Source organism: Amblyomma americanum, chromosome 1 (genome assembly GCF_052857255.1).
Source record: "Amblyomma americanum isolate KBUSLIRL-KWMA chromosome 1, ASM5285725v1, whole genome shotgun sequence".
Lineage (NCBI taxonomy): Eukaryota > Metazoa > Arthropoda > Arachnida > Ixodida > Ixodidae > Amblyomma > Amblyomma americanum.
This window is the reverse complement of record NC_135497.1, coordinates 79071260-79096467: the sequence shown is the minus strand read 5'-3', so window position 1 is coordinate 79096467 and position 25208 is coordinate 79071260. Positions and strand designations below refer to the sequence as shown.

At 48.3% G+C, this 25208-nt stretch overlaps 1 long non-coding RNA gene across 1 annotated transcript in view; it reads left to right on the top strand.

Moving 5' to 3' along the window:
• Window positions 1-25208, top strand: part of LOC144113104 (uncharacterized) — a 263457-nt gene that overhangs the window by 67500 nt on the left and 170749 nt on the right. The window contains exon 2 of the long non-coding RNA XR_013310616.1: window positions 7072-7117. This is a non-coding gene — a long non-coding RNA (uncharacterized LOC144113104). The remainder of the gene's footprint in view (window positions 1-7071; window positions 7118-25208) is intronic.

Sequence of the window (25208 nt, the reverse complement as noted above, 5' to 3'; positions counted from 1 at the left end):
CGAAAAAAAATCTGCGCTGAAGTCCACATTCACAGCTGTCAGCCGAGTGAGTACAGAGTTACTGGGATCTGAACAGTCGCAGTAGGAGATATCTCATCACAAGAGGTGCCATCACGCGTCTCATAGAACACTACGCGCGCCAAACGTGATGATGATGATGGTGGATTTTTATGGCGCAAGGGCATCTGCGGCCAGAGAGCACCATGGCACAAGGTATTTTTCGATTACTCAAGGTGGGGTCAAAGACCAATTTCCGAAGTATTTAACCCTGAATAAGCCGAGTACCAGACCAGGGGAAGCATGCACCCGTTGTATCACCGGTGGGTACCCGGCGGCACTGGGGATCGAAACCCGCACCTTCCCGCATGCGAGGCGGCGCTTCAAACGTGCTAAAGCCTTCAACGCATGACTTTAAAGGTAATGGCGATCAGAAGGATCACCTGGAGCTTCCAAGGCTGCCCCATTTCCATTTCACTCACTGCCCACCACTATGCAGAGAAGCAGTCCGTCATCATAAAGCGTTTTTTTTTTTCTCTTCAGAACACTTTTTTCTCCACGATTCGTTGTTACGGACGCCTCGCTAGGCATTTATGGTGTCTTCGACTGGTCGCTTTAGATCGCTGTAGAGCGCTCTGAGAGGCGACCGCACATTCGGCTGGTCGAAACCGGCCGCTCTGACTACATTCGGCTGGTTCTTTCTGAGCGCTCGCCTCCAGCTCAGAGCGCTCTGAGGCGCTCCGAGAAAAAAAGTCGGAGCGGCTCCGAGACGAATCCACGTGACAGAGCCACTTCGCCATTTCGCGAAAGCAGTGCGAGGCCTCGGCGTCCGCTGCGCGTAGGCAGAAACAAGTGTTTTTTTTTTTTTTAACGCAGTAGTAACGTCCTTGCTGTGTTGTGTTTTGCGGGTGCCGCGCTGTGTGAGGCAAAATGTCCAAGAGACGCCGGATAACTACGCTAGGAACGCGGTCTGTGTTGCTGTCACATGACAACAGCGATACCAGCAGCAGCTCAGACGAGGACGACAGTGCTATCCAGAAGGCAATTTTCGAAAAATGAGCGTCCCGTGGGACGGAAACTCGGGGTAGCGATCGATACAGGCGTAGCGGCGACCGCGATGCAAACTGTGTGCGGCCACGTGCGGCTAAAGGTAATCAATGGACCTTACGTGCGGATACAGCTGACATCAGTAGCGGTGCCGCGTAGTGGTTCCGGAAGTTACGTCCCCCTTCTGCCTCCTGCGCTTCCGCTCTAAAAACTCGCTCACCATTCGGCTTGACTAGTCTCTCTATGCGCTCAGAGCGAGAGCGGCTCCCACTGCCAGATCCTAACCGGATCGTGGGAGCGACCAGTCGAAGACACCATTAGTTTGACAGGGATGTGCAAAACTTCGTTCAAAGCGTCATAACTGATGAAAACATCAACATTGAAATGCCGTTACCTACCAGGTAAACACCGGAACGATCGTAGAAATAATTTCTATTTCGAAGGTGTACAATATGCTTCAAGTCGCGAAACAAAGAACTGATGTTACTACTGGGGGTGAATACGTCTGCACAAAAATGGCGGACGACGTGCTACTCCACTCATTACTTCGCGAAATATTAGTCGCTGCGTTAGCTATGTGGCATAAAAAGCGACCTTATTTGCGAAATGAAGGGTGCCAAATTCACCTTTGTGCACAATCGTGTGCACAGGGATTAAAAGGAGCGTAGTGTTGGAATGGTGCCTTGAAGGAAGGCTGGTAGATTTAGTGCGCGTAACTGTAATGCCATATGCAGTTTCGCCCCCTGTGGGAGGCTGGCATTCGCGTATTTTTTGTCTGGCAGTTTCTTCAGACTTGGGCACAACAGCCATGGCAAGCCGTCCTTGTGCGCTCCTCTAACCTGTAACATGGCACTTCCACTATTTCTTCATGCATATGCGCAGTAAAAAAAAAAAAGTCCAGTGAGGAAATTTCTAGTTGAAACCAACTGATTTTTCTATTTGATAAGAATCAGTTTTCCATTTGGATATTTTCCCCCAATTAGACCAACTGGGATTGAATCTAATAGGACTTAAAACCAACTGGAGTCCAAATGAAACTTATTGAACTGCTGGGATGTGTTCCGCCAACATTTTTTACAACGGAATTGAAATTATGAGAATGGCATGCTTTTGTGGAAGTCAATCCAAACAAACATGCATCACATCCAATTAGCACCATAGCCACACTGTACTAGTATAAGCCGGGCAGGTAGCCAAGGGGGGCCCGGGTTCCCCCCCCCCCCCCCCCCCCCGCATGCACCGCTGATCACCCTCCTCCCCACCCGGTACAAAACATTGCCGTGGGCACCCCCCGAAAAAAATTTCTGGTTACGTGCCAGATATAAAGTAAAGATTATACACACATAACACACTTTTGTTCCTACTTATGCCGAATGTTCACGGAACGTTTTAAAAAATGCCTGAAAACAGGTTTTCCAAGAAAAAAAAATCTCATCGGGAGCAAGCTGTCGCGCTCGGCGGACGTTCCTATATTCCTGATACCGAAGTTGCAACCACTCTAAACTCCGCGTTTTGTTCAGTTTTCGCCAAAGAACCCGATGGCAATCTCCCTTGTTTTCCTGACCTTCAACATCCTGGCATGCCAGGCATCACTTTTGAACCTCACGGCATTTGCAAATTAATCGAATCACTGAAACTAGCCTCATCTGCTGGAGTTGACGACATCAACGCCAAAGTACTCAAAAACGCCAAATGAATTACCGGTGTCATCCTGTCGTACATTTTTCAACAGTCTCTTTCGTCTGGAGCGGTGCCGCTGGATTGGAAAACAGGGAAGGTCAATTCCAGTTCTTAAAAAAGGATCATCATATGTCTTGACTACCGGCCAATTTCCATTACTAGCGTTTGTTATAGTTGATGTAGCATATCATTTTTAGCCAAATCATGAATTTTCTTATTTGTAACAACTTTTTTCATTACAGTCAGCATGGATTCCTAAGAATTTTTATTGTGATACACCACTTGCATTATTCATCAATGACATCAGCTCCCACCTAGACTTCAACATACCTCTAGATTAACTCTTTTTTTTAGACTTCGAGAAAGCTTTTGACAAGGTTCCTCAAAATCGACTTTTCTTGAAACTTTCACGCCTAAATCTTCATCCCCTAGTCTATAAGTGGTTATGTAGTTTTTAATTGGCCGTCATCAGTTCGTCTTCGCAAATAACCATTCCTCTCCTCTGTCTCCTGTGATTTCTGGCGTGCCTCAGGGTTCCTTTCTCGGCCCACTGCTCTTCTTAATCTACATCAATGACCTCCCTAACTATATATCTTCTAACATCCGTCTGTTTGCTGATGATTGTGTTATATACCGACCGATTAACGATTTTTCAGATGCCTTTATTCTTCAATGCGACTTACAAGAAAAATGATGTAAAACTTGGTTGATGTCTTTAAATGTCAGCAAAACGTCATTAATTACTTTTCACCAGCGCCGTTCTCACGTAGTGCCCACGTATTTTTGTGGTAGCACAGCAATATCCTCTGTGACATCTTCTAAATAACTAGGTCTTATTTTAACACAATCTTTCATGGTCCTCTCACATAGCGAAAATATCTAACGAGGCTAACCGCACTCTCGGCTTTCTAAGGCGAAATCTTAAATTCTGCTCCCCTACCGTAAAAACCCTTGCTTACAAAACCCTTATAAGGCCCAAGCTAGAATATGCATGTTCAGTTTGGGAACCTCATCAGACTAATCTTTCTAACTCCATTGAATCTATCCAAAACTGGGCAGCTCGGTTTATTTTTAATGACTATTTTTCCTATACTAGTGGCACAGCTCTAAAATCTAATGCAAATCTTCGCAATCTATAAATTCGACGTAAAATAGCCAGAATCGTTCTCTACAATAAGTTCTATCATTTTCCAATGTATAACAGCGTTATATCTCCCGCTCACCGCCATTCATCCCGGACCAGTCATTCCAAGTCTGTATACCCGCCGCACGCGCGCACATCATCGCACCTTCACTCGTTTTTGCCACATACAGCGAAAGACTGGAATGATCTGCCTGAAGAAGCGGTTCACCACTCCAGTGCGACAAATTTCAGGACAGCCATTGCAAATTTTCTTTTGTGGAGCCACCCGCCCTTGAAATCGTCTGTGAAGCCGCCCACCCCTCATGTAAAACCCCTGTCCAAGGGGCATTTGAGGACTAAATAAATAAATAAAGAAATAAACAAATAATTGTGAGAAAAACCTATTCCGCGAGCCAATTAACAAATATTTACAACTGACTTTTTAGCTAGCGAAGTTTGGATTACCGCAGTAGAGTTAGTAGCCATGGAAGAGGCGACGACACATCAGCTTTTAAAACGAAGAAAAAGCTATCCTGTAAAGCCCGGCAGCACGAGAATTTTTTTTTTTTCCGCATGAAACCGAAAATCGGCGCATGAGGAGCGCCGGAAGTGTGGGGCTAACGCAACATCTGCTGGTGACGTGTTGCAACGACTTCGGCGCCCAATTCGAAACGCTCTTGACCCGGAATGCCAAATTTAGGCTCATAACGTGTTCATATAATAATGGTAGCACGGCAACATGGCATGTTTCACATCCATAAATGACTATAGATTTTCAGTGTGCTTCTAGAAGTTTAGGAGTGCCCATAGCCTGCAGTGCAAGTTTTATGATATTGCACATTATTTCAATGCTGCGTTTCATGCTCACGTGCACAGCTGCAGATGTCCACACTGATTATCCCTACTTGGTGAAGAACTGGTTTGTAATGTCACTGCATAGTAGCACACTTGTGATCCGCAATACAGGCAATGAAGTCGACTTTTAGAGCCTAATGAACGCTTGGAATTATTTTCTTCAATATAACCAAACGCGCGTCATTTAAAATCAACGCGCATGTGCATTCTCATTTCGTAAAGCAGCTTTCACCGCTAACAACACATTGTCACAGGTCGTGGATAGGATCATAACATATGAGAAAGGCCATACAAATGCAGTTACAGCTCTTACAATACATGAAGGGGGGCAAACGAAATCCAGAAGCTAAAACATGTTCGCTATCATAAAGCTCTGAATTCATCGGCTTTTTAGAGCTTTTCGACCATGACCAAAGCCAGAAAACCAATCAGAAGGGTGCTCTGCAAGGCGTAATGCTTGTGTTGTGCCGGGTACGCGCTGCGCTTCACATGACGGTGCAGAATTGCCGCCGGCACAAGTGTTAGCGACAGCTTGCTTAAATTACGAGAGGGTGGAGGTGACAGATTGCGGGACGGTTCACCAAGTGCGAAGCGAAAACACCGAGCGAATGGGTGTCTCGCTCTGCCGGCGTTACGTCGTGTCCCCTGCATGCAACCTGGCGCGAGTGACTGGCCGCACGGAAACGAGCGTGAAGACGCCAACTTGCGTCACTGGGCGCCTCGTCGAAAGTAGCGATGTAACCTGCGCACGCTTTGCGGGGAGAAGAGCGTGCACATAGTAAGCAGCACGACGGGCGTACGTACGCCGGACGTAACTTTAGCCACGGGCCTAGAGCGACGTCCGTATTGTTTAATGAGAATCGGCTAGGTACAGCGGATATATCTTTAGGCACTGTCTTCGGGGCTGTTGTCACTGTCGTCGGATTTTCAAACTCCTACAAATCAGAAGTACCAAAACACAGTGGCTTTGAAGTACAATGAAGTGTAATTGAAGTACAATGAAAATTCGACAATTGAAACGATTTACGGTTACAGGAATATATGTATGTCCAGGTCATTTCAACAGCCGCAGCTCAGACGTTTCAGGCTTCGAAAGCAGATATGCACAGCGCGGCCATATCGGAACTAACCCCGCCACTGCGACAGAGAACGCGCTGCTATTTCAGGTCGAAGCAGTCTCTCAGGCGCCCAGGCGACGCGCGAAACCGTCTCCCTATCCGAAGACGCTCGCTCTGAACCAAGGCCTTACCCGCTGCAAGCACTCGCCCTTGCAAAGTGCCCGGAAGACCATTCGCGGAGAAGTTCTGCAGACGAGGTGTTCACTAGCCGAGGGGACGGCTGCGCAAATCCTTCGTGCGATACACACATCACCACCCCTGTCCTTCGATCGCGTTCCGACATCTCGTGCCCGCTTGCCAAGCAGGCGGCCATGCGTCACTGCAGAACAACAACACAACGATGCCAGCCGTCGAAAAAGAGCGACAAAAGAGAGAAATTCTTGTCCTTTTCCACTTGGTGTCCTTGGCGCTTTTGCTGTGCCGAAAGAAAGTGGGAAATTTGTTTTATTGATAAAAGCATCGTCTTTCCGGTCTGTTATGCGTAAGCCCTCCAAGCTGCCGCGAGTGGCGCTTTTCGCAGTTGCACTTTTCTTCGAACTTGACTCTCAAACAATAATCGTTATTAAATACAAAATTTATTGTACGTATTCATTTCTTTAAGGTTTAATGGAGTAACTTGTTTGAAAAGTAGGACTTATGTTTAGTGAAAAAAATTTGGCCACACTGTTACAAAAATTGATTTTGAAACCTGGAAACACTGTACATAAACTTCTTCTAAAATAATTGCACACTAAGTAATTTATTATTATTGAATTTTGTATTTTATGTATGATACATGTTTAAATTTTTACCTTAAAAGTGAATCAAATTTTTGTTTTTTAAATACAATCTGGCAACCTCGCAAAAACGCAGAAGTCTGGCAACAAAACCACTTATTTATTTAAAAATGTCTTACTTTTCTTCTTTTGATTGTAGTGTTTTTACATTTTATTTCTATTTCTAATATAAAATCTAGGACAAATGACCTTCTGACCAGAGCTCTTAAATCCAAGACCCACTGAAAGTACACACCTGAACAGATGGCACTGCTACAGCGCGCTGTCCTAGGGTGCCTCAATGCCAACGGTGGCGCTAGCATTGAGTCACCCTAGCGCTGTCCTAGTTTGTGCCTTTCGCCGCTAGGATAGAAACACTACTGGCAATGTGGCACCAATATATACCTTTTGAGAAAGTAGCCTCTTTTGTCATTTTATTTCATTACTTTTTAATCATTTGTCCTTGTAATAATTATAATTAATTTATCTTTGCTAGGCGCCGTGGAGCCGACCAGTGTCGACGAAAAGAAAGGCGGCAAAAGGTAAGACACTTTTTTTTGTCCTCAAGCGGAAAAAGTTTTTTATTTTAATGTTAAGAGAGCAGAGAAAGACAAGGTAAATATGCTCAAAATATCAAACCATGATGATGACCGTAGCAAAACAGGGCATTCGAGCGTCTTCAAAAGTCAAAAAGCTAGCGAAAATTGGCGTACACTGTTCCATAAAACCCCGGCATCTGTGCAGGTTTAAGTTTTAAAGTTTATAGGACATTAAGAATAAAAACAAAACAAATACAGTAAATAAGTATTGCAGGAGGTCCCATGGTTGAAAAACCTTCAGGAAGACCTGACGGTTTCGTTGGAAAACACTTCTGCAGTATATAGTCCCTATAGTAGGATACAACTTTAAAAAAAACAGCAGTTGCTAGCACTGGGCCACGGTCCGCGGCGTACTGTATTACTCCACTGGCCCATCGTAATTACTAGTAAACGAAATCAACTTTTTAACGTTTGACTATAATGAACAAGCCAAGTGTCAAAATTCTAGCTCCTATAAATTTTTTTGTGATTAGTTTTTGTTTAGGCAAGAAGAAAAGTTTTAACAATGGTCTACTTTGTCGTGGAGGGCATCTGTGCGGTGGTCCTGAATGTTGGCGGAGCTTCACTGCACTTAAGTTGTATCCGACTATAGAAATCATAGCTGTAGCCACTTTGTTGGTGCATACAGATGGCAGCGTCATCTAGAAGCGGCTGATAAAAGCTGTTGCCAAGCAGTTGTATGCTTATTAAAAATTAAAAAGTTTACAACTCACACAGTTTTTGTTACTGATCGTGAGCGGCGCGACAATCCGTAAGCACCCTGATTTCAGACCGCCGTTCTTTGATACATGGACCTTATGGGAAGCTAGCTTCGCAACTGGTAATATCAAAGAGCTTTGTTGCGGACAGCGCTCGTACCGTACCGACTTGCGGCCGTTGTGCATGTCGCTCCGGATTGCTTGCGCAAGCTGCCATCGTTCAGGCCAAAATGCTTAGCATTTCAAGACCTGCCCTCCAGTCATCACCGCGATCGTCTGTGAGGGATCGCTGGTAACTTTCATCACTATTGACACACCGCTGCGCCCCCAGATCTGCACGGTTTCGCGCTGTTGCGTTTCTGGATGCTCATAGGTGATACGCATGATTTCGTGGTCGTGCACTACTGGAAAAAAAAAAAAGTCGGGACGCGTGAACGGGAGTCGGAGCCGATAGCTCTGTCATGAGGCGGTGGCTGGGGACGCTGTTGAAATGAGGTCATCTTCAACAGATGTGGTTGCGTGTGTGCCGCTTTTCGCGCGTCCTGAGGACTTTAGACGGCCGGTATGTGAGCGCCTTGCTACGGTGTAAGAAAAGGCGCAGAGAGCGCGTGCCAATCTGAACGAGGACAGATGGTCACGTGGCGAGAGTGCCACAGAACTGCGCGCGATTTTCGAAAGGGGCGCGCCACGGCCAAGATCATCTGAGCCTGCTGCTCCGGAGGAGAGCGTCCCAGGTTTCTTTCTCTGTGATTCCATCGATATGCCCGAGAGAATCGGGACATTTACAAATGAGATGATCCTGATTAGCTGTTGTCCCGCATTTGGTGGAGAACTTTGGAGGTTCCCCTCTTTATCCGTATGGATAAGGTGGAAAGAATCGGTTGGTTTGTAATATTCTCCAGTCTCTGCACTCTTTAAGTGTGAGAGACCGATTCGGAGGCGGGAGGTTTGGTCTGTCATCCCTGTATTCAACCGTAATTTCCGTGTACGTGATGAGCGGGTCTTTCGAGCCGGGTAAGGGTGATTCCATGGCCACCCGGGTGTAGATATCTCGGGAGAGACTGTTGGCAGCCTCATTGCCTGGAATCCCCTCGTGAGCCGGGACCCATACGATGGTGATATCTCTATCCTTGTACCCGTTGTCCAAGTATCTTAACAACTTCTTTCGAAGCGATCCCCTTATTAAAGTTTCTTACTACTATCTTGCTGTCGCAAAGTATGAATTAACTTGATCATCTAAGCCACAGCGCCGAGGGGGAGCGGATTTTCGAAATTCTAATAGCTGATATGGCTATTGCCAACGGCCAGCTACAAATATATAATAGTAGCCTAGGCAAAAATGAGTTAACGAACTCACTAGGTAACATTATTCACCGGTTTTCTTACGACAGCGAGACTGTGAGCTCAACCTGGGACAAATGCGCCTTAAGAAAGGCTGGATCCGGCTATCACTTTTGTCATTCACGTGGAATTTCACTCATCCGTGCAAGCCTGGCGTCGCTTTCACGCGTAGGTACCTGCATTTGACTACTAGGTACCAGCCCCTCCATCAGGACGGCAGCTAAAAGCAACAAGTTCGAGCTTCGATAACATTGTTCGTATTCTTTTTCGCCTCCTTCTGGAGACTTGTTTCAGGAGTTATAAGAAAAATTGGGAATGGGTTTTTTCCTTTAATTTTTGAAAAACACTACTGTATTAAAAAATGCCAGATTGAGGGCAATAGTTCTTGCACTTCCCTATATTATATAACAATGAAAGTCGGTACACTCTTTTAGCATTTCAATGCTTATCTATTGCGCATGTTTGAATGAGATGTGTTTTATATTTGCCGTAAAAAAAGTTCTTGAATGGCCTCATTTGAGACTTGTGTTGTTTTAGAAATTTTTTTTCTATTAAGCAACAACTTCCTCAAGGTGGCGGAAATAAGCCTGGCATATATTCCTTGTTACTTGTACTTTTAGCACCGATAAATATATCCGTTATGGCTTTCATATCTAGATTCGTACGTCATTGCAAATTCGCGAAATTGAGCTGTGCTTGAAAACGCTGCCTCTGACGCGACATCGTGTATATTTTTTTCTCAAATATTAGCATTTTCACAAAACAAAATTCACTGTTGGTCTACTGAATAATGTTTACGTAATATATAAAATAGTCGAGAAAATTAAAAATTTGAAATATTTAGGCGAAACAAGGAGCATAAGGGATTTTTCTATTTTTATTGGTGGTGTTCATCAATGGGAGGTCAATAGGGTAATAATTTTTTTCTTCAGATAAAAGGAAATAAAAGATCCCCTATGCTCCTTGGTTTAGGTGACTGTTGGCTTCCGTCGTGTGTCATAACGAGCCCCTCTTTTCCCTTCCCGTGTCTGGTCAATTTTAAAACAGATATAATGTGAAGAAATTCAATTCTTACTAACGTCTAACTGACTCAAGGGAATCCCTTTTCTGGGCCAGGCACTTCGGAACGCTTATATTCAAGCCCAGTACAGTAGGATTCATGTGGGCTATGCCTGTTCCCAATGGACATTGAAACTGCCTCGGACGTCCTGTGGACGTCTAGGATATCCGTGGGACGTCCAAGGGAGTTTAAATGCCCATTGGATTGTTCTCAGGTGCTGCGTTATCCTGGCTGTTACGTTCATGCGGGCCGATCCCACTTTGGCTCCCGTAGATTTAATTACAAGCTGTACAAACTCGGCTGTCACATCGCAGTTGTGGGGAGCCTTCCTGCATGACCCTTAGCCATGGAGCAAGACTATATAGGAGGTGAAGCTCGCGTCAGCGCGAGCGAGCGCAGGCGACCAGGGGCCGTATGCAGTGGCGGCGCCTCGTAGAAGCCGCAGCGAAAAAAAAATGCAGCGCCCGGTCAGGCGGCTCCGGCGCGCGCTCAAAGCAGACGACAAGCAGACGACACACGTGTTTGCTTCATCGGGCACGCCGGGACGTTGTATTTCTGCGCCCTGAAGTCAAACAGCAACAGTTCTTGTCGGTGTCAGTTCGAGGGCCGTAATACTAACAGCGCTGCTACGCGCAGTGCGACCTCCTTCGGAATTTGCTAGACTAAGATGGGACGCAGGTGTTTTGTTCTAAACTGCAAAAAGCGATTGCAAGTGTTGCAGGGAGAAGGTGAGCAAGGTGAGAAGTTGCCGCTTGTTGCCTTCTCGGCTGACGTGTAGTCACAAACGCTGCGCCGTACGACGCCCGCGTTCTCCTCCAGCATTTAAAACTTAGCGTGGTCACATACTTGACGAACGTGAAGGCATGTTTGCCTTCGACGAATGCCAGCAGCGCGTATACCCATCCAATCAGTCATCGCGCGGGTGTCAAACAAAAACCCTGCTTACAACCAGAAGCTACAGATAATCTTATAGCGGTCATGGAAAAGAACGCGTTTTATTTTTTACTGTGCTCAAATGGTTGAAACGCAGCACCAGTTGCTCTTCGGGCTACCAGCGGTAAAGAAGCGCGCGAGGGTGTGCCCTCAATAGAAGTTAGGCGTGCGCGGCCGAAAGGGAGCAACACGCTCGACCGGTTGCCTCGTCAACCTCAACCTAAACTGCAGTAGTTTCTTTCCAGGCCGCCAGCATGATAGTGGCGCCGCGGGCTTGTGACCTTTTCTGGTCGCCGCACACAGCGGAGTTTCCACTCCTATATAGTCTTCCTCCGTGCCCTTAGCGAATGCTACCCCGCGCCTGCCCATGCATTGAGTGTCAGAAGCCATTTTAAATTTTTACGCGTCTTAATTGTGGCTTGACTGCACAAGTAAACCGCTGCGGGCGTTACAGGGGCTGCAACTGCCAACTTCAACTGCCTCAAGGCCAGGAGGGCGTACCCGGCGATAACCTTGAAGCCTAATTGGTCCCCCACGTGCTCGCACCACGTGATGGCGTGCGGTGGTATCTATCACCACTGCGCGCGCCATGTGCGGATCAGCGCTCGGAAACTGACAGTGGACCTGCTTTCTTGCTGTAGGCACCCGCGCGCGCGCAGACGCGGGCACAAAAACATATATACACCAAAACGTTAGGTACCGACTCGGAGAGCGAAAAATAGGGGGGGGGGGGGGGGGGGACGACTTCGTGAGCACCTGGCTTGCGAAGGCTGGTCGCATGACGTCACGCTGTCTCCCGAGTTTTTTTTCCTCCATGCTCAAGGCAAGTTTGGCTTGTGCGCGCGGCACGGTAATACCGGTAATAGGGACCCGGTAATACCCGCCAAAGCCTGACGGCCCTCCACAGTGTTCGGCGGCTTTCAACGAGCTCCCACTACGCCGACGAATCAAGCGCTTATGAGCAGCGTGTATTTTGTTGCCACAGTACGGCAAGCGGACACAACCGGCAGCGCGAAAACGAAACTATGCCACTAGGGCAGTGGCCCCACCATTGCGTCAAATCTGATAAGCTGTGGCATACTGATAACAATTGCTAAAATTGCGCCCAACGTTCCCGCGTTGTGCGCTGAATGTTTCTGACGCTCATGTTCGCGATGAAGATCGCGGGGCGCGTTCCCGCACGTGGGCTTCTGGTGCCGTCTTCATTCTAACCTAGCACCACGTCCGGAGGCTTTCGATCTATCCTATTTAGTGTTATAGCCACAATGCGCATTGTAACTGCCTTGTCGATCTTATTCCTTCTAAGCCAGTGTTCGTTATAAATATGCACAGCTGCTTGGTGTTGCTGCGCTTGCACTCTGCCATTTGTTTCAGTTCTGCGCTGTGGTGACGCTGGTGCTCTGCCATTTGTCTAAAGAATGAAGCTCTGTTCATCGTGCCGGGTTAGTGCAGGCCTTGTGTGCACTATAAGGGCAGAAATGCCGACGACAATACTTCAGCCAGTGCAGGGGCTGATTACAGCTGCCCTGGCTCACAAGGATAAGGGCATGGTATGAGTGGGCCTGATCAATTGCTTTTGAGTGAGGCGAGCACAAGTGTACAAGAAAGTGTGGAGGATGTAGAGGAGAAATAATAAAGCTTTCTATGCTTTGTAAAAAAAAAAGTGAGGAGCCACACAGCACATTTGAGCGACTGTGCTCGAAAGTATGTGCAGTGTATGTATGGGTTGTTCAACCAAACATTGTATGACATTTTTTTTTCAATTATACAGTGGAAAACTTAGAATTGAAGACATCTGACCTAGGTACGACTATGTGCCAATAATTAAAATCTTAATGGTGCAGAGCATGTTTCCAATGCACTCAAACATTTATAGCATTGTTCGCCAACCTAAGAGATTTGGAAACTGAAAGCTACATGCTTCGGAGTTCTTCTAAACCTGTTCTATAAAATGCTCAGGATTAGAAATTTTAGTGCTACAGTTTGCTCCTGAATCAACGTTCCTCTGTTCCAAAGTACTCCAAATTGAAAAATTGGATATTTTAGTACCCCAAGAATTGCTCCAAATTGCATTTTACCCGTAGCATCACCGCACTAACAGCGCTACGCATGCAGCGCTATCTGAGGTGCTGTTGTGCAGGCTGTCTCTGGGGCTTCCAAAAAATTATTGCTGGGCCCTTCCGTTTTTCCTATTTTTTTTGCTATCTGTAAAGAGAAGCAAATGCCATCACGTGAATATTACGTCACTCATTTGCAAGTGCAAAATAAATATCACCACTATAAGAACAGATATGTTTAGCTACAATGCGGCATCGTTGCCACTTTCCTGACTATCACTACTGCTAAGGATCTGCATATCTGACTAGCCGGCTTTTCATCTTTGTTCGGAGGTAATCTTCGGAGTCTGAAAACACAATACAGAATTTGTAATGTTGATACTACATCAGCAGCCTGCAGTGGTGTACAAAACATGGAGCATCCTTTAGCTACAAGATTTCTTAAATTGAAAACGTGCTCTCAGTTCTCTCTCTCTCACACACACACACGCACACACACACACTGGGCTCCTTTCAATGAAAACCTAGACACATCCCTGCATGTAGCTCTTGCAACTCCAACATGGTGGAATTTCTTATAAAAAACATGATTACTGCGGTTCGGCATGTGAAGCACTTTTTTGCTTTACAGACAGCCATCAGAGCTACAAACATGTTTTCCTAGTGAAATGTCTCGTGGTTATCTGTATAGAGCCAAGTGGAGGATCATTTTAGCCCGGAAATTCTTGGTGATTAGGTGCTAGCCGTTGTTAGCATGTTTTTTTTTCCGAAGGTAGAAACAGCAATGCTAAATACTATATACACACCTTTTGCTTGCTGTCTCCTGACAGCTTTTTGCAGCGCTTATAATTGTACTGACGTTCAAAAAGTGCTATGGTCAGCATATGATTCTATCCTTTTTTGTCGTGATACACACTGTGTCCTGAGGTTATTTGAGCAACCGGTAGCGAAAGGAGGGCGATGGACGATTCCGGAGGAAGCTGGTGGGGGGTTATGCTTTTGGCGGCGAGCACGAGCCGTCGGGACGTAGTACACGGACGGCACCATACTCGGGTGAAGAACGAAGATGAAAGCGGCACCTCCGTAGACAGAATATCAGTTTGGCGTGAGTGGCTGCTACGCGAGCAGCCTGGTTTCATGTACCGCTTCGAGCCCTTACCTGTGCCGCTTTGTCCCATTCACGTCTCAACGTGTTTTTGTTCTGCCGCGCTCAGGAGTGAGCACCAGTTTTGCCATATATACTATAGCCATAACACTGCGCTCTCGAGAGCCTCGACGTCATGCTCTGCTTCGTTCTGTGTTGTGCCCCTTGGGAAGCGTCGGTTTGGTCTGGAATAAACAGGTATCTTTTATGTTGACTGTGCGCGTCTCTCTCGTCGGGCGAGACCAGGGCTCGCGGACCCCATTCTTTGGAAGGCGAGGCCTTCAACATATAAGAAAGTCTGAGTCGACCTCGAAAACAATGGGTACCCACGACAACTGCTGCAAAACGAAGAACTCTGCTCTCTGCAACACGCAGAGCCCCGATTCGTCGGACAACAGTAGTGCGTGAGCGTGCCTAAGCTTATGACTGGGGGACAAGTGAAGCTGCGAATATACCGGGTGCTTCAGCAAACAGTTTAAGAAGTTTAAAAAAATAGCTTTTTTGGGGTAAAAATATGACTTTTTCGGCATAGCATTAGCAGTGTTGGCGGACACCAGAAAACCGAGGAATCGCCTTAAGTAGCACACTGGTTAACTTTTAATAATTACCTTTTTAACTAGTTGAGTTAGGTGCCTAGTCGCAATTAGAGAGATTTGTATCGGTCATTACCAATAGCCATATCAGTTTTCAGAATTGCGAAAACGCGATTACCCTTGGCGGTGTGGCTCGACAAAATTTGGGTTTCTCGACTAGTTACGTGCACTAGAAGGGTTGCTCTGCACATGTGTTTTCGCACGATGCAGTCAAATGTCGTCGAGCCACAGTGGCGGAGGTAATCGCGTTTTTGAAATTCTAAAAACTGATATAGCTATTGGTAACGACTGGCTACAAATCTCAAATTGCGACTGTAGGTGCGTAGCTCTACCAGTTAAAATTTAATTGCTAAATATTAAGGAACTAGCTTACTATTTAAGACGATTTTCTGGTGTTCGTGAACACTGAGAATACTATGCTGCAAAAGCCATATTAGCTCAAAAAGCCTATTTGTGAAAATGTTTTAGTATTCGCTGAAACACCCGGCATGCGAAATACGACGTGCGCACTACACACGTGCCGTCCAGCGAGCTGAAATAACAGCTCTGTCACGTAAAAGATCGTCTGGAGTGCCCACGTTACCCCGGGATCGTGTAAAAGATCCCCTGGAAAAACTGCGATGCTTCTTACATTGGCGAGTCAGGTGATCGTTAAAGATTAGTAGATCACAAGAACGATGTCAGCAAATGTTGGACGTCCTCCAAAGCCCTTGCAGAGTATGCATACGCCAAGATACTTATATGATTTTATTGGTGTTAATGAGGCCCCATTAAGGTTATATGAAATAGGACAAAAAATTCCGCGATGAGAAAAGCGCATTACTTTACATTTAGTTGTGTTGAGTGTCATATTCCATGCAGATCACCAGTCGGAAACAGCTTGAGATCAGCTTGAAGCACACCGACATCGTTAGTAGTTTTTATTGACCGATATATGACACATCATCGGCAAAAAGTCTGGCTGATGATTTCAGGTTATTAGACAAGTCGATGATGTAGATGAGAAATAAAAGAGGACCAAGCAGTCTATCAGATTATTGACAGCTATGGGTGTGTCAGTACTGGTCATATAGGCTTGGTGGAATATTGGTCTTATTGGCAAATAGTGTATTGCCATGTACCAACAGGCCTATAAGACCAGTACGCTGACACATCCATAGCTGTCAATAATCTGATAGGTTATTGATTTTTTAATTGTTTTGTAGTTTTAGTGGTGTACGGGTCTCGTGTCTACTGTTTCAGACTTCTGGAGGTTACAGACAGCAATCTTTCTTGTCCCTGCAGAGCTCAGAAGTTCCAGGAATGGAGAGTTAGGCAGCAGTTTCATGTATACACAATTTAATACACAATGAGAGCAGCAATTCATAACGAAACATCACCAAAACTTTGACTGCAAGTAGAGGTGGATTGCAAGATTGTGAGCTCCGGCCCATTGGTGCAGTCTCTCCAAACCTAGGCCACCTGAAAAATATGAAAGCACATTGCAGTTTGCAGAATAACAAAAAAAACTGATCTCAAGAGCAGGACACCACATCACTTGTTCAAAAAATTTTTACTTCCCACTGTACAGCAGTGACATGTCACTGATGCATGCATGTAGATTCCTTGGTGCATTAAAAAGAAGAAACATCTCCAATACCAGGTCAACGCACAGCTGGTCTCTCTTGGTGATGGCAGCGTATGTTCGTAAGAATTGTTCGAAAGCTCTGGCAGGCAAATGAGCCTGGAAAAAGCCCTGTCCACTCTGCTTCCAGCTCCAACGAGACTATGCGCAAGCTACGGTTGCCGGTAGGGCGCATGGCTCGTCATGCTTGGCGTTGCACAATTGGATGGAAATATGCGTCGATATAATCTCTTGACACTACCTTTAAGCTTGATACACACCTGTGCTAGACGATTACACAGGCTACTGACCTCCGAGGTGGCGTGTGCTACCGCGGCGACCGCCGGCGGGTAGATAGCCGTGTTCGGATCGAAAGTAGAGCGTTCAGAGCGTCCCCCCCAAACCTCGACAGCCTGTGCAGTGCCTCCTCTATACTTACTGTGCTTGGGAAAAGGAGAGGCGAGTAATGCGAGCCGGCCATCGGGGCTAGTACGGCCTTTCGCCGACACGCGCCGCCACCGGAGTAGGACGCCCGTCGCATCACCGTCGCTCATAGAAACGCAGACTGCTCGCAGCTGTTCTGTCGTTGACTTTTCGACTGCGTTCATGTTGTTTCAAGTACAACCAAACCTTTTAAAAACGGAGCTCGGAAGCACTTGTCGCTAAGGGTAATGTTACGTCTCGCCTACAACGCGCGGTATAGCCGGCGCGGATGCAACGGACGCCGCGGCTTCGTTCATCGCGGCCGCAACGCCTCCCGCCAAGCGCGTCCAGGCAGGTTTCAGTGCCACGTGTCGTCGTGCGTGCGTGTGTGTGTGTGTGCATGTTTTGCCCACGCTTGTCAAAGCGCGGCAGCCGGGGAGAGGAGCTCCCCAACTGGGAGGCGAGGAGGTCTGACCGGCGCCGGCCTGGCGGACGCGCCCGTCACGTCTGGACATGTCGAAGCGACGCCGTATCGGATGACTCTTCCCAAGCCGTTCCCTCTTGCCCTCGACTCCGATGGTATAAAACGCCGCTGCCCCGGACGCCGAGAGAGACTTCGATTTCTTCCTGCGAGTAACGTGGTCGCCCTGACCGGCTGCTCTTTTGCGATGCCAGAATAAACAAGTTGTTCTGTTGCCAGTCGACTCATCCTTTGCCGGGACCTTCGGATGTTTCCAGCTTTGCCCCAGGCCGCCGGGCCAATGCTACCCTTGGGGCTTGCAACCCAAATGCAACAACTGGTTGCCAGCGGTGGGATCCCGACAACGGAGGCCAGCAGCGAAGATATGCGCTCAACTGTATGCTGAGCAGCACAACGACCATCCGGGAGCAGTGCAACGAGCCCTGTGTGATGACTGGTTGCCTGCAGCGGAACGACTGCGCTGAATTCTTGGCTGCGAGGTTTGGTGAGTGCGGGACTTTCTTCTTCTGAGTTTTGCCAGGCTTTTGTTAGTGTCAGAAACAGAGCTGGTAATTGTGTTGTCGTTGCTGCCGGGTTAGTTTGCGGCAAGACAATAGTAGGCAGTAGAGAAAGCAGCATTCGGAGCAGCCATGGATTTGAAGTCGTTGCGCAAACCGAAATTGCTGGAGCTTGCAAGAGAGTTGGGTCTGGATGTCTCAGACAAACTCAGAAAACCAGAACTGCTAAGGGCTATTCTTGAGTTGGAGGCTGAGGATGACGAGCTGTCGGAATGCCTTGAGACGATTGAGGAGAGGGAACAAAAAGAAAAAGAGAAAAACGAGCGCGAACGTAAAGAACAAAAAGAGAAAGAGGAGCGCGAACGTAAAGAGCAAAAAGATAAAGAGAAAGAAGAGCGCGACCGTCAACACGCTTTGGAAATGAAGCGTCTCGAGGTAGAGATGGAACGCGCTCGTAATGGAAGTCAGGCACACGGTGCAGGAGAACGGGTATCGTTCAAAATGACTGACCTGATGCGGCCGTTTAAGCTTGGAGAGGACATTGGTTTGTTCCTGGTTAACTTTGAGCGAACGTGCGAGAAGCAGGGGTTCTCTCGGGAAACGTGGCCACAGCTCTTGCTCACTTTGTTACCCGGCGAGACGGCCGACGTAGTCGCTCGCTTGAAGAGAGAGGAGGCAGAGGATTTCGACCAAGTGAAATCGAGTCTGCTAAAAAAGTACAGGCTGTCAGCGGAGGCGTTCCGTCGGAAGTTTCGGGAAAATGAAAAAGGCAGAAATGAGTCATATACAGAGTTTGCCTACAGGCTTATGTCAAACATGCAGGAGTGGCTCAAAGAAGAGAAAGCGTTTGGTGACCACGAGAAAATTCTGCAGTGTTTCGGGCTGGAACAGTTTTATAGTCGGTTACCTGAGAACGTGCGGTACTGGGTCTTGGATAGGCCAGACGTTAGTACAGTGGCTAAAGCCGCCGAGCTAGCCGAGGAGTTTGTGACGCGTCGGGCTCGCGGAGCTAAGGACGGTCAAAAGGGTGAATTTGGCTCCAAGTCTGAGAGGCCGAAGTTCACACCCATGAGAGCAAGGGGGGACACGCGTAGTGCGGATGCGAGTGAAAGCAGTCCGACCGAACGTAAGGAGACGGCGGCAGCCGAAGCCGAACGCAGAAAGCGGTTCGAGGCGAGGCAAGCGCGCGTGTGTTATACGTGCCAGAAGCCGGGTCACTTTTCGGCGCAGTGTCCAGAAACAAAAAGAGAAGTCGTGTGTTTGTCATTATGTAGCACTGACGAGAACATCAACCTTCTCGAGCCTTACATGCGAGACTTCCTCGTGAACGGGAAAGAGTGCCGAGTGCTTCGTGATTCCGCAGCTACAATGGATGTAGTTCACCCCTCTTACGTAGAACCCGATATGTTCACGGGCGAGTGCGCATGGATCAAGCAAGCCGTGGAAGCTCATAGCGTGTGTCTGCCCGTAGCAAAAGTGCTTATTGAAGGACCTTTCGGAGCACTTGAGACGGAGGCCGTAGTGTCATCTAGGCTGCCCCCCCAGTACCCGTACCTATTTTCGAACAGGTCCGATCACCTCCTGCGCGAGAAGGAGCTTTTGTTTGGTGAGGCTAGCGTTCAGGCCTTAACCAGACCGAGAGTTCGGGAGCTCGCTGCAAAGGCGGTAGTTGCGGGGCCGATGTTGTCGAACAATGAAAAAGGGTCGGAGGCGCAGCAAGCTGATATTCCGAGCACGTCAGAACTGGATAAAATTGAGCCTGTAGCATTGAAGGCACCAGGTACTGGAGAGGAAATGCCCGACAAGGGAAAGTTAGAAGAGCTTCCGGTCGAGCTTCCGGGACTAGGCTCAGTGACGAACAGGGAAGACACTGATCAGGTCATTAGTGACTTACTCAGTAAAGCACCGCTGTCGCCTGAGCAGAAAACCGAACTTCACCAACTCTTACAAGAGTTTCAAGGTCAGTTCTCTGAGAGGCCTGGTAGGACTTCTGTCCTTACTCATGATATAGAACTTACCTCCCCAGAGCCAGTACGATCCAAGGCGTACCGGGTGTCACCCCGCCAGCGCGATATTATGGAGGCTGAGGTAAAGAAAATGCTACAGCTTGGTGTTATTGAGGCGGGTGAGAGTGATTATACCTCCCCTTTGATTTTAGTTGAGGTACCGGGCAAGGAACCTCGTCCTTGCGTCGACTACCGCAGGCTTAATTCCATTACTAAGGATCAAATTTATCCGATCCCTAACATTGAGGAGCGCCTTGAGAAAGTTAGTAGCGCTCAGTTTATTTCCACCCTAGATCTTGTCAGGGGTTATTGGCAGGTTCCACTTACAGAAGAGGCTAGTAGGTATGCGGCGTTCATTTCACCAATGGGAACATTCCGTCCTAAAGTTTTGAGTTTTGGTTTGAAGAACGCGCCATACTGCTTTTCAAGCCTCATGGACAAAGTGTTGCGAGGACAGGAAGAATTCGCTTTACCGTATTTAGACGACGTAGCGATATTCTCCGCATCCTGGTCTGAGCATATGGCACACTTGCGGGCAGTGCTAACCCGCCTGCGCGAAGCGGGCTTGACAGTCAAAGCTCCCAAGTGCCAATTAGCACAGGCCGAGGTTGTATACCTCGGTCACGTGATTGGACAGGGTCGTCGCCGCCCCTCTGAAATAAAGGTGGCCGCTGTGCGAGACTTCCCGCAACCGCGCCCGAAGACCGATATTCGGTCGTTCTTAGGTGTCGCCGGCTACTATCAGAGGCACATCCCCAGGTACTCCGATATCGCGGCTCCCCTGACGGATGCTCTAAGAAAAACAGAGCCCCAAACAGTCGTCTGGAGCGAGACAAAGGAAAGAGCTTTTAGCGCCCTAAAGAGCGCCCTAACAAGCCAGCCTGTGCTACGATCGCCAGACTACACAAAAGGGTTCGTTGTTCAGTGCGATGCTAGTGAGCGAGGCATGGGCGTTGTACTGTGCCAAAGGGACAATGGAGAAGTGGAACACCCCGTCCTGTATGCTAGTCGTAAGCTGACCTGTCGTGAGCAGGCGTACAGCGCCACTGAGAAAGAGTGTGCGTGTCTCGTGTGGGCCGTTCAGAAATTGTCATGCTACCTAGCCGGCTCGAGGTTTATCATTGAGACGGATCACTGCCCTCTCCAATGGCTGCAGACCATATCTCCCAAAAATGGCCGCCTCCTGCGCTGGAGCCTCGCTTTGCAACAATATTCCTTTGAGGTGCGTTACAAAAAGGGGAGTCTCAACGGTAACGCCGATGGCTTAAGTCGAAGCCCCTAACGTAGGAATCCGCCTCAAAGTTGTTGGTTACTGATGTTTTCTTCCTGAGGCAGGATTTTTAACATATTGCTTCTGTTTAGTGTTTCAAAGTGATTATGTGCTTTCTAGTGCAATTTTCCAATTTGTGGACGCGTTCTGAGTGCTGCTTGACTACTGTAAGGAACTAGGCAGTAGTATAAAAGGGGAAAGAGCCTGGCAGAGCTTAGTGAGGGTTGTCTCGTGCTTGCTGACTGAGCGGTTGCGTTTCGGCGTAGTTCTAACGCTTGCTGGGAACGAGCACAAAAATGGCAACTCTCCCGAAGTGACTTTGCAGTGTCCTATGTGATCCTGAACCCGAGAACGAGGCCTTCTCTGTGCGCTGCGCTCAAGCAACGTCGAGGGACGATCGGTTTCGATTACGAGCATCATCGAGCGACATCCCTCTGGACAGCGGATGCAGTCCCCTGACCATCGGGATCTCCTTCTCCCGGCGGGGCGGTCTGTTACGTCTCGCCTACAACGCGCGGTATAGCCGGCGTGGATGCAACGGACGCCGCGGCTTCGTTCATCGCGGCCGCAACGCCTCCCGCCAAGCGCGTCCAGGCAGGTTTCAGTGCCACGTGTCGTCGTGCGTGCGTGTGTGTGTGTGTGCATGTTTTGCCCACGCTTGTCAAAGCGCGGCAGCCGGGGAGAGGAGCTCCCCAACTGGGAGGCGAGGAGGTCTGACCGGCGCCGGCCTGGCGGACGCGCCCGTCACGTCTGGACATGTCGAAGCGACGCCGTATCGGATGACTCTTCCCAAGCCGTTCCCTCTTGCCCTCGACTCCGATGGTATAAAACGCCGCTGCCCCGGACGCCGAGAGAGACTTCGATTTCTTCCTGCGAGTAACGTGGTCGCCCTGACCGGCTGCTCTTTTGCGATGCCAGAATAAACAAGTTGTTCTGTTGCCAGTCGACTCATCCTTTGCCGGGACCTTCGGATGTTTCCAGCTTTGCCCCAGGCCGCCGGGCCAACGCTACCCTTGGGGCTTGCAACCCAAATGCAACAGTAACCAGCCCATTTCAGTCGTATCGTTTGTGGCTATTGCTGTGTTTATGTGCTCATGCGTCGTCTGCTGCACTGATATAACAGTGCGCCTGCTTGAATCCTATTTGTGAAAAATTGTTCTGTCACCTTTAAGTTCGCTTGTCTGAGGGCCGTTATTTGAAAGCAGTGTTTGGCAGCAGCTAATACTGACAGCTTGGGTGCTGAAAAAGCTTTGTTGCGTGCTGTTTACTCATGTAACAGACGACGTAAGCCGGAAGGGCATGCGCTAAGTACCACGTACTTTAAGCCGTTAGACTGCTTCCAAAGCGATACCTGATCCTGCGTTTCCTCCGTAAAGTTTTTGAAAGTTACTATTGTCGCCATCGAAGCCACAGCTGGCGCCAGAAAGTGTGGAGCTGTGCCATGTGGTTTCATCATTTGATCGGCCGCGCACTTCCTGCAGCACTGTTTCTCGAGTTGCAGTGTTGACGCTCAACTTGAGCGCTATGTGCAAAAAATGCACCCTGCTGTCAGTGCCATCAGTTATGTAATGTGGGGCACTGCACCATCTGCCTGAAGATAGCACTGCGGCACGGACTACATCAGTGCAATGGGTCTTCACTCCTTCTTTTAACTTTCTATCTCCCGCATTCCTTCCCCTTTTTTCAACTTATGCCTCTTGGCACACTTTTCGAATAAAAAAAGAGATATAGAGGTTCATGTATTCAATATCGGTGCGTTGTGTCTCAAAACTTACTCCAACTCGAAAAAAAAAAAAGCATTTATTGTGGAGTCTAACTCCCACATGGCAGTAAAGTGTATGCCACTCTCACAGTTTGGAGTACTTTCGCAAAAGGGGCTTTTTTGCAAAATGTTTTAACTACGTCATGCTTGTCAGTAAAATTGAATGCGTAGTTGCAGAGGAGCGGCCTCAGGAAACGAACCGGTTCATGAGCTCAAGCCTGTGCTCATTGCTGCCATCGCTCTTGCACTTCAGCAACTTTGAAGCACAAAGCTGGGACAGCGTGCTCTACTAATGTAGTGAGAGGATTTTGCAAGGTCTGATCTTCCTGCAGGGCACGGTCTGCAAAAGCTCTTATTGTGTCGAGAACGAAGAGAAGCTGATCTGACGGGTAGAGCAGCCCATCTCGGTCTCGCAATCCATATGCTCGCCGACAACTTGTGCAATGTAACCGCCCACATAAGCGCTAGCCGAGTTCTGAAGCGATGGCAGGTGCTATGGCAAAATTGTGGTAGTAAGCCTCTGAAGCACCAATCTTGCTCTCGACAACTTCGGCACTGCTTGCACAGTTGGCGTCAGGGGAGGCTTCGGAGCTGAAGTAGTAGTTGGTTGTTGCGCAGAAGAAAGGAGATCAGCAGGTACGAGTGTTGACATCGGAGCACATTCCTTGTGGGAAATATTGGATGCTGAATTAGACGCAGTGATCATGGTCTTCAGTAGCTTTACGAGACCTGACAGTGCAGCCCGAATATCCAACATGTCGTTACACCCGGACGACATTTGCAAACTACCAAACAGGAGTTCAATTGGATCACTGTTGAATTTTTGGGTGCGGACGAAAAAGAACTTCTCTTCTGTCAGCAGATATTTGACACACGCCACTGTGGAATAGATAGTGATCAGAATCGCCTGATATGTCTCGTCTGTGAGAAATTCACGGGTATGCCCACATCTTTCTTTTTAGCGCTTCTAAATACATAGGGACAGATTGCATGCAGGATACGTACTTGAAAAATCCTCATTAAAGCATGAATGCCCAGGCACAGAAACTATAGAGGAGGCGCTGCCCTGGGCGAACGCTCTCCTCAGGGCGTCGGGCAGCAGCTCCGCCGCCGCTTGCGTCTGCCGCATGGCGGCACTGTGAGTAGAATACGTCGGGCGCGTTGTGTGCCTCCGCTCTCCTCGAGAATACGAGAAGCTGGGCTGGCGCTGATCGGCCGCGCAGTACGATTCTTGCTTCCGTGTTTGCATGCGTGTTTAATCCGCCTTTTTCACGGCGCGACTGCGCATGCGCCCATCCCCTGGCGGCGATGTCGCGAAACATATTGGAAGGGTCGCGCGCTCCTCTCGAGACCGGCCGTGGAAGTGTAAACAAACCGGCTTCCTACGCGGGTTGTGTTGCTGCAGCCGTCGGGCGTTCAGCGCGACGCATTTGGCGATACCTACGAAATGTGTTGCATATGGCTGCAATGCCCAATATGTAAAGGGAAGCAAACTCGGATTTTTTCGCTTTCCGAGCACTTCCCGGGACAGCCTTCGACGCGAAGCTTGGATAAAAGCAGTTCGCCGGCTCGACGATCGTGGCCGCCCTTGGGCACCGTCGGGCATGTCGACTGTGCGGGAATCACTTTATGACAGGTACGGACGAGGTACTGTGGTTAAATGCGTGTGCAGTCTATCACGAAGTGTTTTATTCATGGGCAGGAAGGCCTTGAATGTCACCGTTGCACCCAGACTTCGTTCCGACGCTTTTTGCTTTCTCAAGCAAGAAGGCCAAATGGGCAAGTGCTGTGAGCCGCTTTCAATGCCCGATGGAGCGGGCAACGAAAAAGAAGCTACGAGAGCATTCACGCATGGTGCTAAAATTTTGTCATAATCTCCTATGTAAATTTCCTTGTTTATGCCACTACACCCTGGCCAATCCCCCCGTGTGTGTATGTGCCATGTATTAAGAGGCAGAAGAAGAAGAAGGTGCGTTATGCGTGTGTTCGAATCATATCCATGATGAAGAGCTCTGCGTGGTATCGCCGGAATGGATCAGTGTGCGCCTCTCGCGCTCGTCTTTATGGACGCGCATGCTTGTTTAACATATGCAGCGGTGTGTTGTGGGAAAATACAGTGAAATGCTAGCAGAGCTGCTTTGTTGCGAGTATGCTTGTGCTTTTATA